The sequence below is a fragment of the Protopterus annectens genome, chromosome 14.part0 (genome assembly GCF_019279795.1).
Source record: "Protopterus annectens isolate FY-2018-M chromosome 14.part0, PAN1.0, whole genome shotgun sequence".
Classification (NCBI taxonomy): domain Eukaryota; kingdom Metazoa; phylum Chordata; order Ceratodontiformes; family Protopteridae; genus Protopterus; species Protopterus annectens.
The window spans coordinates 741,811,687-741,827,050 of record NC_056748.1 but is presented as its reverse complement, the minus strand read 5'-3'; the positions used below and the strand labels follow the sequence as shown (position 1 = coordinate 741,827,050).

General features: G+C 38.8%; 1 protein-coding gene across 1 annotated transcript in view; it reads left to right on the top strand.

Moving 5' to 3' along the window:
* The window catches only part of SEC31B (SEC31 homolog B, COPII coat complex component), a 1,631,704-nt gene that overhangs the window by 533,382 nt on the left and 1,082,958 nt on the right, over positions 1-15,364 (top strand). The window lies entirely within an intron of this gene.

The window sequence follows — 15,364 nt, the reverse complement described above, 5'->3', positions numbered from 1 at the left end:
GGTAGAGAGGTGGTTCGTTTGGACTGAGGTGAATACCCCTTGAGAACGTGGTTAGAAAGTGGAGATTTGAAAAGTGGTTTGAAAAAGGCAGATGTGAAAGAATAATCTCACTAAAGAATGCAAGAAGGATGTAGTGCTGAATGGTTAAGTATGACAGTGATTCTTCAAATGGATAGAGAGTGTCTTCTGTGACCAAGTTAGATTCCATCAAGGTAGGAATGATGATTCCTTCAACACTGTGGAGAATTTCTTGAAGAGATCAAAGAAAGGTTTCATGTAAGTGACCAAGGAAAATTAAGAGCTCTTTTTTATGAATGGAAATCTTCTGATTATTTGAAAATGAAAAGCCTTCAGAAGAGGCAAGCTGGAGAGCCACCAAAAGGGAAAGGTAATGGAGACTCTTATAATGTGCTATAACATTATCTAAAAGAAGCTGTTACAGAGATTGTATGGGAATTAGAAAATACATGTATTGTGTAATGGTTAACGGGAATGAGCAGGTAGAGCAGGATGGAATATTTCTTCCAGGTGTTTGTGTAGCTGCTTTTGTAGGGTAGAAGGCTACAGTGCAATAGTACTTCAGCCTTTTACTTGGTAGGATGAAGAGTATCTGGAGATTAAAGAAGGCCACTTTATTGATTTCTTAAATGCCAAGAAGAAAAACTCCAGATTCAGTACAGTGTGCAGTAATTACATATTCAAAAAATGTAGATTTTATATAAGCACATTTTGAAAAAATAAGTGCGTTAGTGACCATAACAGTGGAGCATTTAAGATATTGATGAACATTTTGTGTAGGGAAGTAATTTGTAGCTAAATGCCCTACTTTAACAACATATTGTTGCATTGTGGTTAAAAAATAAATAAGATACAAACATAAGGAGTTGCACAAGGTGCAGCATTGTACAACCACTAACCCCACTATAGAAAGTACTGTTCAAGAAGGAGAACAAAAAGAAGACTTCAGGATAGCTGCACACTGATCAACAGCATATCTTCAGCTCTCCCTGTGTGAAAACAGAAACTGGTAAAAAGGAATGCTATTGAAAATGATTTTGGTAAAATTCAGTTACTAGCTGGTAAATACACACTCTGGATGCCAACAAATAAGAAATTTGGGAAATCTAAAAGAAACTGAGACACTGGGAAAGATTCTGCAGCTGTTCAGCAAAAAGCGGTTCAAGCTTCAGTTTTGGTTCAAGATATGGCTTCCAGTAATGTAGAGAAAAAGATCAATCAAATGTTCCCATAAATAATTAAAATAAGTAAAACACTGAAGGAATATATCAATTCAAACATCAAAATGCTGGGAAAAAAATAGAAGAAACTTTAACTAGCCATTCAGATGAACTGATAAACTACACAAATCAGAGGTTAACATGAAGAAAAATCTGGCTGAATATGAGGTTTCTCAAGAACAGCTGTTGAAAAAAAGAGTTAACAGCATGCGCAGAAAATACCTGAGATTTTCTGCTATACCAGAGAAACTAGAAGGAACAGACTGTATTAATGTTTTGAAAGCGCAGATAAGCGAATGGACTGGTGTTCCATGGCAGAACTTGTTAATTGGAACTGACGCATCAAGTATATACACCAAACATGGCCATGAGAAAGCAGCCAGTTGGGGCAGAAAAGCCAAGTATTAAAAAATGGAGACAGGAGTATTTGTAGAAAATGATTATTCACTGCACACCAGGCAGAAGAGAAGCAAATTTATCCCAGCAATCGGGGAATGTTGAGATGTAGGTGTGAGATTTAAGCTGGTGCATCCATTTGTCTTCAAAGTTTGTTTTTTCCTGGAGGACCAAAGTCATTTTTTGATGCAGAACAGGCTAAGGAGGAAATAAAAAAGTTTATACTACAAAAAGTGAGTTAGCAAACAGAATGGCACTCTGCTTCTAATTCTTCTGACAGTAAGGTTTGTAGAGACTTTGCTAGTGTAACCTTTCCAATGTTCCAAAGCAACATGTTTGAGAGAAGCAAAAAAAAGCAAAGGAGTTGACCAGAAGAATCAGCATACCTTGGACTTGAACTGAGTGTGGTGTTGGAACATGGAGATGAACAGGAAGAAGACCAGCAACTCTGAAATTAATGAATAAATTGAAAACTATAAAGCATCTTGTCACATTTGTGAACTACGGTTTTACAAGAACAAGTGGCTGAAATACACTTTTGTTGAGTTTGTTAAACTTGAGTGGACTGTAAAGCATACACTTCACTTTATATCATTAATGTTTGGAAGGGCACAAGGGAGAAACTAAGTAAAACCATTTTTGTTCATATTAGTATTTGTATAAAACATGTCATGATGTAAACTGTATGTTGCATACAGTAAAATAGTTGTGTAGTCAAGGTATTTCAAATTTGCAGGGGTCTTTTCTGTGACTTTTGTATGTGTTAAAGATATTAAAGTAAACAACTACATTTTATAGTTGTAAGAAACATATGTTTTACAGTATAACAAGGAAAAAGGCTGTTATCTTGGGCTGCTGGGGTTGCTGGGCTGCTGGGGTTGGGTGGGATGTAAAAGTGCATTGATTATATTATATGTAGAATTAGAATATTTTATCTTAAATTTACACCAGTGAATGTCTAGATTACTGCCTTTGGCTTAAGCTGTAAACTGGTGTTTTTGTAAGCATGTAGGCTTTAAAAATAAGACAGAATCACAGAAACCATGAAAATACTGGACTTGCAACTGTGGAGATGTTTGCTTGGTTGTTTTCCATTGGCAAATGTTCAGTGGAGTCAAGATGTCTGCAGCTGAGGGTTAATATGCATTCTTTTCTTAGTGAAATTTACAGACTCATTGCTAAGCACATTTCCATGGAGACAAGCTGTCTACAGGTGCAAGCAGCTAATGTTGAGAATTCTTTGCTGAGGGAAGTGCAAAATTTAAAGTTATATGGTAAACAGTTCGATGAAAAAAATAAGTTTGAAATTATGGGAAGTGAATAAGAGGTAACAACCTCCCTAGCGGCCCTAATACTTGAATGCAGTTAATAGAACAGTGTACACTTTAGTTGTGCTTAAAGATAGCCACTGTACTTTTTCTTAACACTAAATGTTAATGTTTTCTGAAAGCATACAAGCTGTTTTTTTACATATCCAGGAGGAAAAGAGAGATGAGGAAAAAAAACAGACAGCAGTCAGTGTAAGTGGGAACAGGGACTGTAACAAGCGCTTTCACATGGTGACCTTAATTTTAGCTTAGGTAATGCTTGTAGGTATAGCTGTCAATTTGGGGCAGTGGTTTCCTCCTGGAGGGCTAAACTTCATATCTTGAAGATATACATAGATTTATGTGTTTGTTCTGAGTTAATAGGAGATGGTGTTTTTATTTTCCCCTGAGGATTTTCATTAAAACAAAATCTTGAAAAAATGTGAAATACATTCAAATGGGGATGAAAATAAGCAACTGTACAAAAGATCAGCCTGCCAAACATTACAATATGCATGTAACACAAAAGCTGGAAATGCACATTAAAAAAATCTATCATATACAACAGGTGAACAGTAGCTTTTTATCATGATGACTATGCTGTCCATATTATCCTGGAATGTGAATGGCCTTACAGTCATAGATAAAAAGGAACGAGTAGTGGTTGTATTAAGAAGTGCAGAGCGCAAATAGCAGTGATGCAGGAGACATTTGGAAAGAAATAAGCATGTGAATTTGACAGAGGATTTCATAATGGATATTTAGCAGAATATTGGGGGCACAGGAAAAGATAAGTAATTTATTCTAATTGTTAGAGGTGCTGCAGTAGTGATAGATGAGGAAAAAACAAAAATGGTGGATTCATGGTAGTAATGGGATGTTGGCAAGGGAGGAAGTTTACAATGACATGTATTTATATTCCACCAAAAACTGCTGTTATGGAGCTTTAAAAAATTGGGAGAAATCAACTTTTAGCAGGGAATATTATTTATAACCGACAGGAAAAAATGACCACCCTGTGCTGTGTAAACATCTCACCAAGCAAATAAACCAGTGTAAAGCAGTCCAAAAAATAGAATGATGAGATAACAGTCTCTCAGCATAAAACAAACAATCTTTTATTTAAAACAACATAAGCACTTTCACAGCTCTTGCTGCTTCTTCAGATGTCAGTGTAAAAATGCAGTTACACACACAGCAATTTTTGCAAAAATTCATATAGCAAATCAACCAGTTAAGCAATTATGTATTAAAATAATACAATCAATGCACTCAAACTTTAAAAATAAGAGATGAACTTAAAATCAACTAATGCACATAAGTATATATAAAGTTCATCTAAAAAGTGAGTGTCTGCAACAGAGGTTTAAGGGGAACTTCATCATTTAGTCCTGAATCATAATCTCCCCTTAACCTGACTATCCACTTGCTCTCTAAGCTTTCTGTAGCATTCCTAACATCACCCAACCTCTTAGTAGATGCTATCTGTGCTATAACTTGAATCTTAAAACAATGTGTGTGTGAAATGAGTTTCACGTGTTTAGAAAGAGCACTGCAATGGGCGGCCCCAGTGGTGCAGCAGTTAGTATTGCAGCCTCACAACAAGAGTTTCTCCGGTTCAATCCTCGGCTTCTGTGCGGAGTCTGCATGTCCTCCCTGTGGTCGCGTGGGGTTCCTCCGGTTTCCTCCCACATCCCAAAGACATGCTGTAGGTAGACTGGATACTCTAAATTGGCCCTAGGCATGAGTGCATGCATGTGCCCGCTGTGGAAGGTTGGTCTCTGGGCTGGCAACTCAACACCATAAAACTCCACTGCCAATCATGAGTGGACAGGTGATCTGCTGTGGCGACCCCTAACTGGGAAATGCCAAAAGAAGAAGAAAGAGCACTGCACTCATTACCATTATTTGTATGTCTTAAGTGTTCTAGAATATGTTCCTTCAACTGTCTGTCATTCCTGCCTACATAAAATTTCATGCAGGCTGTGCAGCATGCTAAATAAACCACATGAGAAGTGCAAGTAGCTTGAACATCATACACATACTGCTTACCCTGATTTGGATGTGTAAACATACCAGTAGTGTCAATATAGCTGCAGCACTTACAAGTATGACATGGTCTAGTTCCTTTATAAGTGGAACCCATTTTATTCCTAAAAATACACACTTGTTTCCGGCCTTTCTAAGCTAGTATAGCCCAGTTTTCAGGTTAGTGCTGAATTCAGGGCTGTGTTACAAATCTCTGTGTTTGCCCCATACCTTACGTGGATAGAAGGAAATTCTCTGCTCACATGTGAGAGAAGGGGAGCTTTGAGCAGCCTATCTGTCCCTGGAGGAGTGGTTTCAGCCCAGAAATTAGTAGTTTATTGGCCATTTTGGGCTAATTTCTCTCTCTTTCATTTCCCTGCTATAAGTACCATATTTGCCCGTTTTTGCATGCCTGGCAGTGCCGGTTAGCTAGGGTAAAACTATTCCCGGCTGCACAAAGTCTCCTCTTCAATTTTTCCCTTGGAACTAGACAAACTTTCAACTTAAGCACTCAAGCTATTCATTTCTCAGCCCGGCACTTGCTCAAAACTTATAGCAAGCATTTATAAACCCTAGCACTAGACCCTCCTGTTGTACTGTACAGAAGGACAAGGCTCTCTATTTGACCTTACCAGCCATCCAGTAAAACAGTTCACTGTACCTATCCAGGCATGTCCTAAGGGCAGTTTCAGGTGTACTCTCCAGTCCAACTGGTGAATCTAGGCATTTTGAGGCAATGTTACAGCTGCCTCACGTACACAGACAACCCTCTCCTCGTACCACCAAACACTAATACATGCGAGAGATGCAATTATACAGCCAAACTGGAGGCTAAGCTCTCAACCCAAGACTGGATCAGACAGTCAAGAGGAGAAGGGAAATACTTGCATCGCACCACCAGTCTGACATAGACCCATTAAAGCAGCACTGGCAAAAACACATAAATACATGAAAACATAGAGGCTCTAAATAAAAATCTGCAAAACCAACAGAAACCTCCAAACTAAACATTCAAGCAATCTCTACCCCCCAACACAAACCATGAAACACATACTTCACAAAACTAGTGTGCCATGCAATCACAGCCCTTAAGGCAAAATAACATACCCAACATACTAGTAATAGGTGAGACTATAGTCAGGCACACTGACGTCCCACTCACTAGGTTGAATATGGAGAAGGTTACTGTTAACTGCCTGTCGGCTGCCAGAATCTGCCACATAAGACAAGCACTCAGGTCACTCCAGGACAAGTACAAATTTGACTCTGCCATTGTCCATGTTAGTGTGAATGACCTGAGCTGTACCACCCTGGACTACATGGAGAGACGTGGAAGAGCTCTCTGAGCACGTATCCCAGGCCGGTATGACCCTGACTCTGAGTAGCATCCTGCCCTCACCAAGAATGATACCACGGTATAAAGAAATAAATTCTTGATTTCAATATTTGGCTAAGTTTGTGGTGTCATTCAAAGGGGATCCAGTGTCTGTCCGCCTGGGATGACATGCTCGACAAGCCACGCTGCTTCGCTAGAGATGGCTTGCACCTGTCACCCTTAGGCTTTTGAATACTGGCCAAGGCTCTTTCCACCCTCATAGTGCCTTTTTTAGGCAAAGCTCAAAAGACCAACCCACCGCCGTAAATAGGACAAGTAACAAAAGCTGAGGGCAGTGCTACTCAATGCCAGAAGTCTAAACCTCAAAATGCATGCACTCCAGGCACTCCTCAGTATGGAGAAAATCGATATATGTGCAGTAACAGAAACCAGGTTTATGGCTCCAGAGAGCACCCCAGCACTACCAGGCTACAACTCGTACCATACATTTCGGCCACAGAACCCAAACTGAAATACAAAAGGCGGGGGCGTATCCATATTCATCAAGGATGCCCACACCTCAAGGTTAGTGGCACAGCGCGATGCTTAAGAGATCATCCACGTGCAACTAACTGCAATTCAAATTGTAGCTTGCTACAGATCACCCACCATGTCCCAGGACCCCCATTCCGTGTTACTGGGAAACATAAAGGTCCTACCAAACACCCTAATATTGGGTGATTTCAATTACCCAAACATTAACTGGGAGAACTATTCAAGTACTAACTCCCTTGCCCAACATTTCCTAGAATTTATAAACTCTCACGCCCTGATTCAACTGGTCAACACTCCCACCAGAGGTGACAACATATTGAACCTCGTCATCACCAACATGGGCGACCGGTGTTACACACCAATCAACCCCTCGCTGGTTAGATCTGACCATAAACAAATCACTTTGGATATCCACATTCCGCCCCCACCCCCGGACAAGAAAACCACCGTGAAAAACTTTTCAAAAGCAAACTTCACATTCCTTAAGACCGAGGTGGAAAGTTTCAAAGACCCCATGCTGAAGGATAACTCTGTCCAAGCTGCAAAATCCTTTACTAAGGCATTCTACAGGCACCTACAGGAATGCATGGGTCATGCCATCCCAAGCAAAACCAAGACTCACTCCTCCAAGAAAAGGAAACTAGTCTGGTGGACTCCTGCCATAAGCAGCAATGCAATAGAAGAAAGAAACTAGTACAGAAGAGTAAAATCCCAAGAAGGAAGACATCCCTCATCAGTATCAGCAAGAAACTACGATCCCTCATAAAATCATCCAAGGCGAGCTTTGAAAGAAAAATTGTCAAGGACTCCAAAGATAACCACAAGGCATTCTTTAGCTATGTCAAGAATCTAAGTGGCAATGCTCAAATCTGCTCGGAGTTGGTGCAGAATGGCACAAAATACAGTGAACCGACCGATATCGCCAACATCCTGACAGACAGGTTCAGCACAAACTTCACCCACTCTAACTCCCAAAAGGGCCCATAACCATACCAGAAGAATGTAGAGTCCCTGAAATCAAAGACACTCAGGTTAAAATAGCCCTCTCCAAAGCCGAAAACACAGCATCAGTAGGAACGGACTGTGTTCCAGGCTGCGTCCTACATGAGCTCAAAGACAAACTAACCCCTCACTTAAACACACTGTTCAAACTCAGCCTCTCCACAGTCTGTGTACCCATAGAGTGGTGCACAGCAACGGTTATTCCACTCCACAAAAGTGGAGCCACAACAGACCCCGGGAACTATCGCCCTATAAGCCTGACTAGTTTGGTCTGCAAGGCTATGGAGCGCATCATCATGGACCTCATTTACAGAGACATTGGGAACCTCCAAACACTGGACCCTACCCAGTTCAGCTTTAAGGGCAGATCATGCCTCCTAAACCTGGTGGACTTCTTTGAGACAGTTACCAAGGCTATAGATTAGGGAAAGGTGGTACACACAGCCTACCTAGACCTAGCTAAGGCATTTGATACCATTCCCCATTCTGGTATTATAGACAAGCTCACCAGACTGAACATAAACCCCTACGTCACAAGATGGGTTGCCAGCTGGCTCATAGACAGAACCCACATCGTGAGAGTTGCGGGAGGTAGGTCCGACTCTAAACCGGTTACAAGTGGCATTCCCCAGGGCTCAGTCCTCTTCGGCATATACTTCTTAGAGGTACAGGCAAGCACAGGAGGACTTTGGCTGACCAAGTTCACAGACTACTGCAAACTAGGGGCTATAGTTGACTCTCCGGCTGACACAGACATCCTCCAAAAGAGTCTCACTGAGACGGATACCTGGTGTCAAAATCATGGCCTCAAGCTAAATGCCAAAAAGTGCATAGTCATCCCCTTTGGAAAAAAAGTACCCACAAACTACCACATAGGTGGTAGTCCCCTAAATACAAAAGACGTAATAAGGGATCTGGGGACCCAAGTAGATAGTAATTTCATTTTTGATAATCACATTGCCAAAGTGGTTAGAAAATCCTTCTACGTGGCCCACCTAATCACAAAAGGGTTCGCATCCAGATCAAAAGAGGTCATTTTGCCCCTCTACTCATCACTCATCAGACCCATCATAGAGTGCAACGCCCCATTTGGGATGTACCTTACAAGACACCTGCAACAGCTGGAAAGACCACAGAAGTACCTCACCAAGAGGATCACTGGCCTCAAACAGATGCCCTATGCAGCTCGACTGAAGAAACTCCAGCTGTACTCGGTTGCATACCGCATACTCAGAGGTGATCTCTGCCTGACATACAAGGCCATGTCCAACCCAGAATTGATGGACATGCTCCACCTAAAGAAAACCTTATCCCCTCGAGCCACACACTCTAGGGATCTAAACCTCACCATAACAATAAATAGGATGTGCTGGAGGGATAGATTCCTGTCCCAGAGACTTCCAATGTTTGGAACAAGATCCCAATCTACATTAGGCGGAGCTCCTCACTTAACACTCTTCAAAAGAAACCTTGATGAGTGGATGGGAAACAGAAAGTTTACCTCGGGGATCACTTCAGTGGCTCTGCTGGACAGAGGCACAGGGAACTAATCTAAGGGGGCGGCGAAAGCCAACACATTCTGGCTAGGCTTATAAATTCCTTCGGGCAGATAGCCTAGTACCTACCTATGAACCTATAACTGAAAGCTTTGACACGCATCCCATAACTGTTTCTGATCATGCACTAATATAAAGTAAGATACAAATACAGGTGAATGAAATATAAGTAAGACACTGACACTTTCCCACCTACCCATTAAAAAGAGAGGAATTTAAGGAATGGGTAGTGGAAATTATTCTAGAGTTAACAGGGAAAATAGTGTCTTCAGAAGTTATAGCTAGTGACTGGTATAAGATGAAAATTGAGTTTAAAATAGGGTTGAAATAAAAGAAATAGTAGAAATTACTTAGAGGAGCTGACAAAGGTTAGAGTATTGCAGAATAAGGAGACAGAACAAGAGGAGGAGCAAATGTGGAGTGCTAAAGAGAAAATAAGGGACTATCTGTATAATATACTTGGTTTAGAAAGCTTGCATTTAAGCAGCTGTTTTTTTAACAACTGTAGAACACCAAAAAACTTTTGCATAATGACTTTGGCAGAATGCTATTGGAAAGATTGTCACCAAACTTAAGTAACATATAACAAGAAAAATAACCGGAGATCATGTAGAGGTTTTAGAGATATTCTGAAAATGTATGAAAAGTTGTATAAAGCAGAGAAATGTGGAAATCAAGAAAAAGTGCAAATGGAAATATTTATGGAAGAGTTAATTATGCCAAGTTTAGAAGAAGAGAAGGTTCAATAATAACAGTTAAGCTAGGAGGTAATCAGATAAAAACAGTCATGTACTGCCAGTCTTCAGGAAAGTCTCCAGGAACAGATGGTATTCCTTTTGATGTTTAGAAATTAGGAGAGAAGAAACAGGTACAAATCTGGAAGGAGGGGGAAGTACCAGCATCTTGGAAGAAAGCTGTGATGGCTGTGTTACCTAAAGATGGCAAAGACACTTCAGACCCAGCTTCATATAGACCCATTTCAATTTTAAACTACAATTATTAAGTGATTGTCTATACTAGAAAAACAATGACAAATGAATTGACAAAATTGATAGATATGGATCATTGTGGGTTTGTGAAGGGGAGGTAAACATTTGACAACATTATTAGAACAATGATGATCCAAAGGGAAGCAGAATTAGAAAAGAGTCAACGCAGAGATACCATTTGACAGAGTAAGCTGGGATTTCTTGAGTAGGACATTGGAAGTATTTGCATTCCCTGATACAACAATAAGGTTTATCAGAAGGATATATATATATATGTGTGTGTGTGTGTGTGTGTGTGTGTAGTAGATATATATATATATATATATATATATATATATATATAAACGATCAAGGGCAAGAAAGTGGGAGGGTTCCTCTCGCATAAACACTGTTTGACTAGAGGAATCAAGCAGGGCTGTCCTATTTCCCTTTATTTGCTTTATATTTAGATCCTTTGGCAAAGAAAATAAGGGACTCGGAAATACAAGGATATAATTAGTATGGTAATCAAGAAAAGTTGGCTTGATTTGTAGATGATATTTTGTAGTTGGTAAATCCAGAAAAGAACATGTCACCATTGTGGAACATTCTGAGACTGTTTCAGATCTTTTTGGGATATAAAATGAATGAATATAACGCAAAGGATATTGCCATAAATTATATACCTACGCACAAACTGATTCAGCAGTACCCATATTTATGGGGACATGATAAGATTATGTATTTAGGAGTATGGATTAAAAAGGCTTCTGTTATGACAGTTAAGGATATGCAAGAAGAGACTAAGCAAAAGATAATATGAAAACTGAGAAACTAGAAACTTTTATTTAGGGATATGGAAAGTAATATACAAGCAGTGAAAATGTTTAATCCCGTTAGTCTTGTATATGGGTCAGGCATACTTTTATCAATCAGAGGAGAAGTTATGGGCAATAATTAATAAAAAATAGAAGGAATTTTTCTGGTTAGGAAAGGGGGCAAGAGTCAAGTGGGATAAGTTGATCCTTTCAATAGAACAATGTGGTTTAGGTTTACCTGATTTGAAGGGATATTTTAAATCTACATGGTTAAGGCTCATATACATAACACAAGCCAAAGGTTATAATTCAAATTGGAAATGTATGATGAAGCTAGGGGAACGTTCACGAGACAGAGTGGGATTTTGAATGCAGATACTTGGAGATTAATAACCATGCAGAATATTATAGTCGTAAAGTAGCAGAAAGTATTCTAAGAACTAAGCCAATATGAGAATGGAGAAGGGAGATTTTGCCAATAGGATAACTGCAAGTAAGGATACAGAATATAGACAGGAGGGGCTGGAATTTACTGGAAAAAAACTGACAAAGGAACCAAGGTATCTGAAGCAAATAACTCGAGCAAGAAAGTTAATAGAGTGGGATGAAGCCAATAAGACATTTAAATTTCTGGCTAGAGACGGCCTTCCCTACCAGGACTTGATCTTAGAGTACAGGCAAAGAGAAAGGGATAGGGAGTTTTTAAGTGAAAGACCTGCAATGGTAGAGTTTTTAGCCGAATCTGGAACAGAAGCAGCTGTTAAAAAGGGATGATTAGTAGGGCATGTAACATATTACATGATAAATGTAAGAATCACTCAGAGGAGGTTAGAAAAGACTGGAAAAGCAATTTACAAGAAAACAATGGGAAGATGTATGCATTCCTTCATAGTATGCAGCTAAGTACAGAAGGTTTAGGATCTTCGCTTGGAAGTGTTTGCCTATGTATTTTTATACCCCAGCAGAATTCAACCATTTTTTCCTCCAGTAGATAGCAAATGTTGGAGGTGTGATGAAGAAGAAAGAGGTAACTGGGAGTACATGTTTTGGAAGTGTAATGAACACGGTTTCAGAAATATTGGGTGAGTAAATGGCTGTAAGTAAGGAAATTATTTTTTTAGCTAGAGTACAGGATATGAATTGCCTGGATGTAGTAAGGCTTTATTAAGTTTATTTTTGTTGGCTGCTAAAAAGCAGTTACTAGAAAATGGTATCAAAGTCTATGCCAACTGTATTTGAATGTTATAAAAGAGATAATAGATCTGGAGAGAAATCATTAGAAAAGGGAAGGAGCAAATGAAATAGTAAATGGAAATTGTGGGAACAATACATGCTTAATAATGTGCAGGAGGAAGAGTGAGGCTTAAAGGAAGCCAGGAATTCAGCATTTTTGTAGTGTTTGACTGATGATAGTAGCAAAGACAATATATGTGATGTATATTATATGTAAAAGGAAAAATATTAAAATGATTTGTTTTCTGTTAATGAAGGTTTACTTATGTCTTAAGTGATAATTTAATAAAAGTGTTAAAAAAAAAAAAAAAAAAAAAAAGTAGGAGAACGAAAATGTTTTTGGCTTGATCGGCCTGTATACTGTCACAAAAAAGTCATTCACAGATTGGCAGCATGATAGGGACAATTTAGATAAATTAGGCACTTGCAAACTTGTTAAAGCAAAACATTTTGATAGCAGTCGTAAACTGGGTGAGCAGAGCAGAACTTCTGACACCAATTGGAATGGTATTTACTTTAAATTATTTATTAGTTTGTTTAATACATACATTTTAACTGGGTAAGTGAACTGAACCCCATGTCCTGGGCCACAGTAACAAAGACAAGTATCAATTAAGAAGTGCGCTTATAAATACAAAGGAAAACATATTGCCATTAAGGCATTTGACAAAGTTTGCATGTACAGTACATCGCCACCATGTGATAGTGAATAAATAAAACAATAAACATATACAGGAATGTATACATCATTAATGGTTAAATAGACAATGTGAACTTCATTATAAATACCAAACTGTATTTAAGCATTATTGCACAGCTCACAGCCCTGTAAGTTTTACTACAGTGTAATCAACTATGAGTCAGGTTGTGAGTATTGCATGATTGTACAAAAACATTCTCTTGTTATCCTAAGTTCGTATCAAATAGACTAAACCTGTAAACTTTGGAGTGGAACCTTCATGACAGTAGAACCTAAGACCTAATGTAACACTGCATTATCCCATGTTTTTATATCACATGTATTTACTTCTTTGAACAAATGTATTTTGTTGGTATGTATTCCTAATATTCCCTGGAAGATTGTTCCAGATAGCTGGAACTCTTTTTAAAAAAGGTCTTTCAAAACCGAAGTGTGAATGGGGGCCTGTTTATCTGAATACTGTCATCATTTCTCAGAGTGCAGTATTTTTTTTAAACTGCAGTCTGTGGAGGAGTGGTGGACAATAACCATCATTTAATATTTTGTGGATAGGTGTATTAAGGTATAAAGTAGTTGTAGCAGTAAGAGGCAGACAATTGTCTGAGTTATGAACACTGCAGTGATGCTTGTGCTTGTTAGCTAGGTGTATGAATCTAAGTATTTTGTTCTCATCTGTTTGAATGATTGAAGTGTTGAGTGCACAGAAAAGAGCACAAAGAAGTGCATTTAAACGGAGGAAGTATTCTTATCTGGGGAGGAGTACTTTTGTCGATTGCTCGCCTAGCCTTCAGTTGTCAACAGGTTAGATATTTTTTATGAGACTTTAAGATGACTTATCAGAAGACTTCCAAGATGGCTACACATTAAGTAACAGCTTAAATCTGGCTCTCCCAGTCTGAAAACAGAAATTTAGCGAAAAAGGCCATTGGATCTAGATTTTATGGGTAAATTTCAGTAACTGGCTAGTAAGTGCACTGCCTGGATGCTAGGAGAAAAGAAATATAAAGCATCTGAAGGAAAATCCGGACAAGGTGAGACAGACTTAGAAGAGTACTGCAGTGGTTAAGGAAGAAGCACTACAAGTTCTAGACATGACTTTCAGTAACCTAGAGTAGAGTATAAATCAGCTGCACACAGACCTGGTTAAAATAAATGAAACTCTGAAGGAGTATATGAACACAAACAAACAGCTGGAAAAAAATGGAAGAAGCTTTAAACAGATATTCAGATAAAGTGACAGAACTGCAAAACTCAGAGGTTAAAACAAATACAAAGATGGCTGAATATGAGACTGCACAAGAAGAGATGTTTCTAAAAATAAAAGAATTAGAGAACAGAGCACATTGGGAAAACCTGCAATTTTATGCTGTACCAGAGAAGTTGGAAGGAACAGACTGTATTAATTTTAGGAAAGCACAAATAAGCAACTGAACAAATAAGCAACTGAACTGGTATTCTACAATAGAAACTGTTAATTGAAAGGGCACATTGTGTGTATGCTCCAAGTCTAATTACTAAAAAACAACCTAGATTTTTAATAATAAACATGTAGTCTTATTGCAGAAAAAGCTGATTTTGACAAAACTGTGGCAGAAAGATAAAGTACAAAAGTAGGAGATTTAGAGTGTTTGTGGAGAATGATTACTCAATGTACACCAGGTAGAAGGAGTAAATATATTCCATTATTTAGGGAATGTTGAAAAACAGGCATGAGGTTCAAACTGCTGTTCCCAACCATCTTCAAAGTGGTTTTCCCTGGAGGGACAAATTCATTTTTTGATGAAGTACATGCTAAGGAGGAAATACAATTTTTGCCCTACAAAGGGTGAGCTGTGAATCAGAAGGAGATCTTGCTTCATGTTCTCATGGTGCTACGGACTACAGAGAGACTGAGCCAGTGAAATATTTTCCACCCTTTCAATTGCCTGAGAGAAGTAAGAGACCATAAGACTTGACTAGAGGAATCTGGAATATGTTGGAAATGAAACAGAGACAGGATTTGGGAGTGTAGATGAACAGGATTTAAAGCTAGTAACTTGGAAATTGACAACTCTGGGATGATAAAGCAATAATTATATTTGTGAAACATGACAGAACAGGAAAATCTGAAAATATTGGAATGTCTTGGACTTTGTTAAACTTGTGGGAAATTTTAAAGTATATACCCTGCTTCATGTTCTTAATGTTTGGAGAATAAAATCAGTAACTTGTAAACAGACAAATGCGGGATTACAAAGCAATAATTATA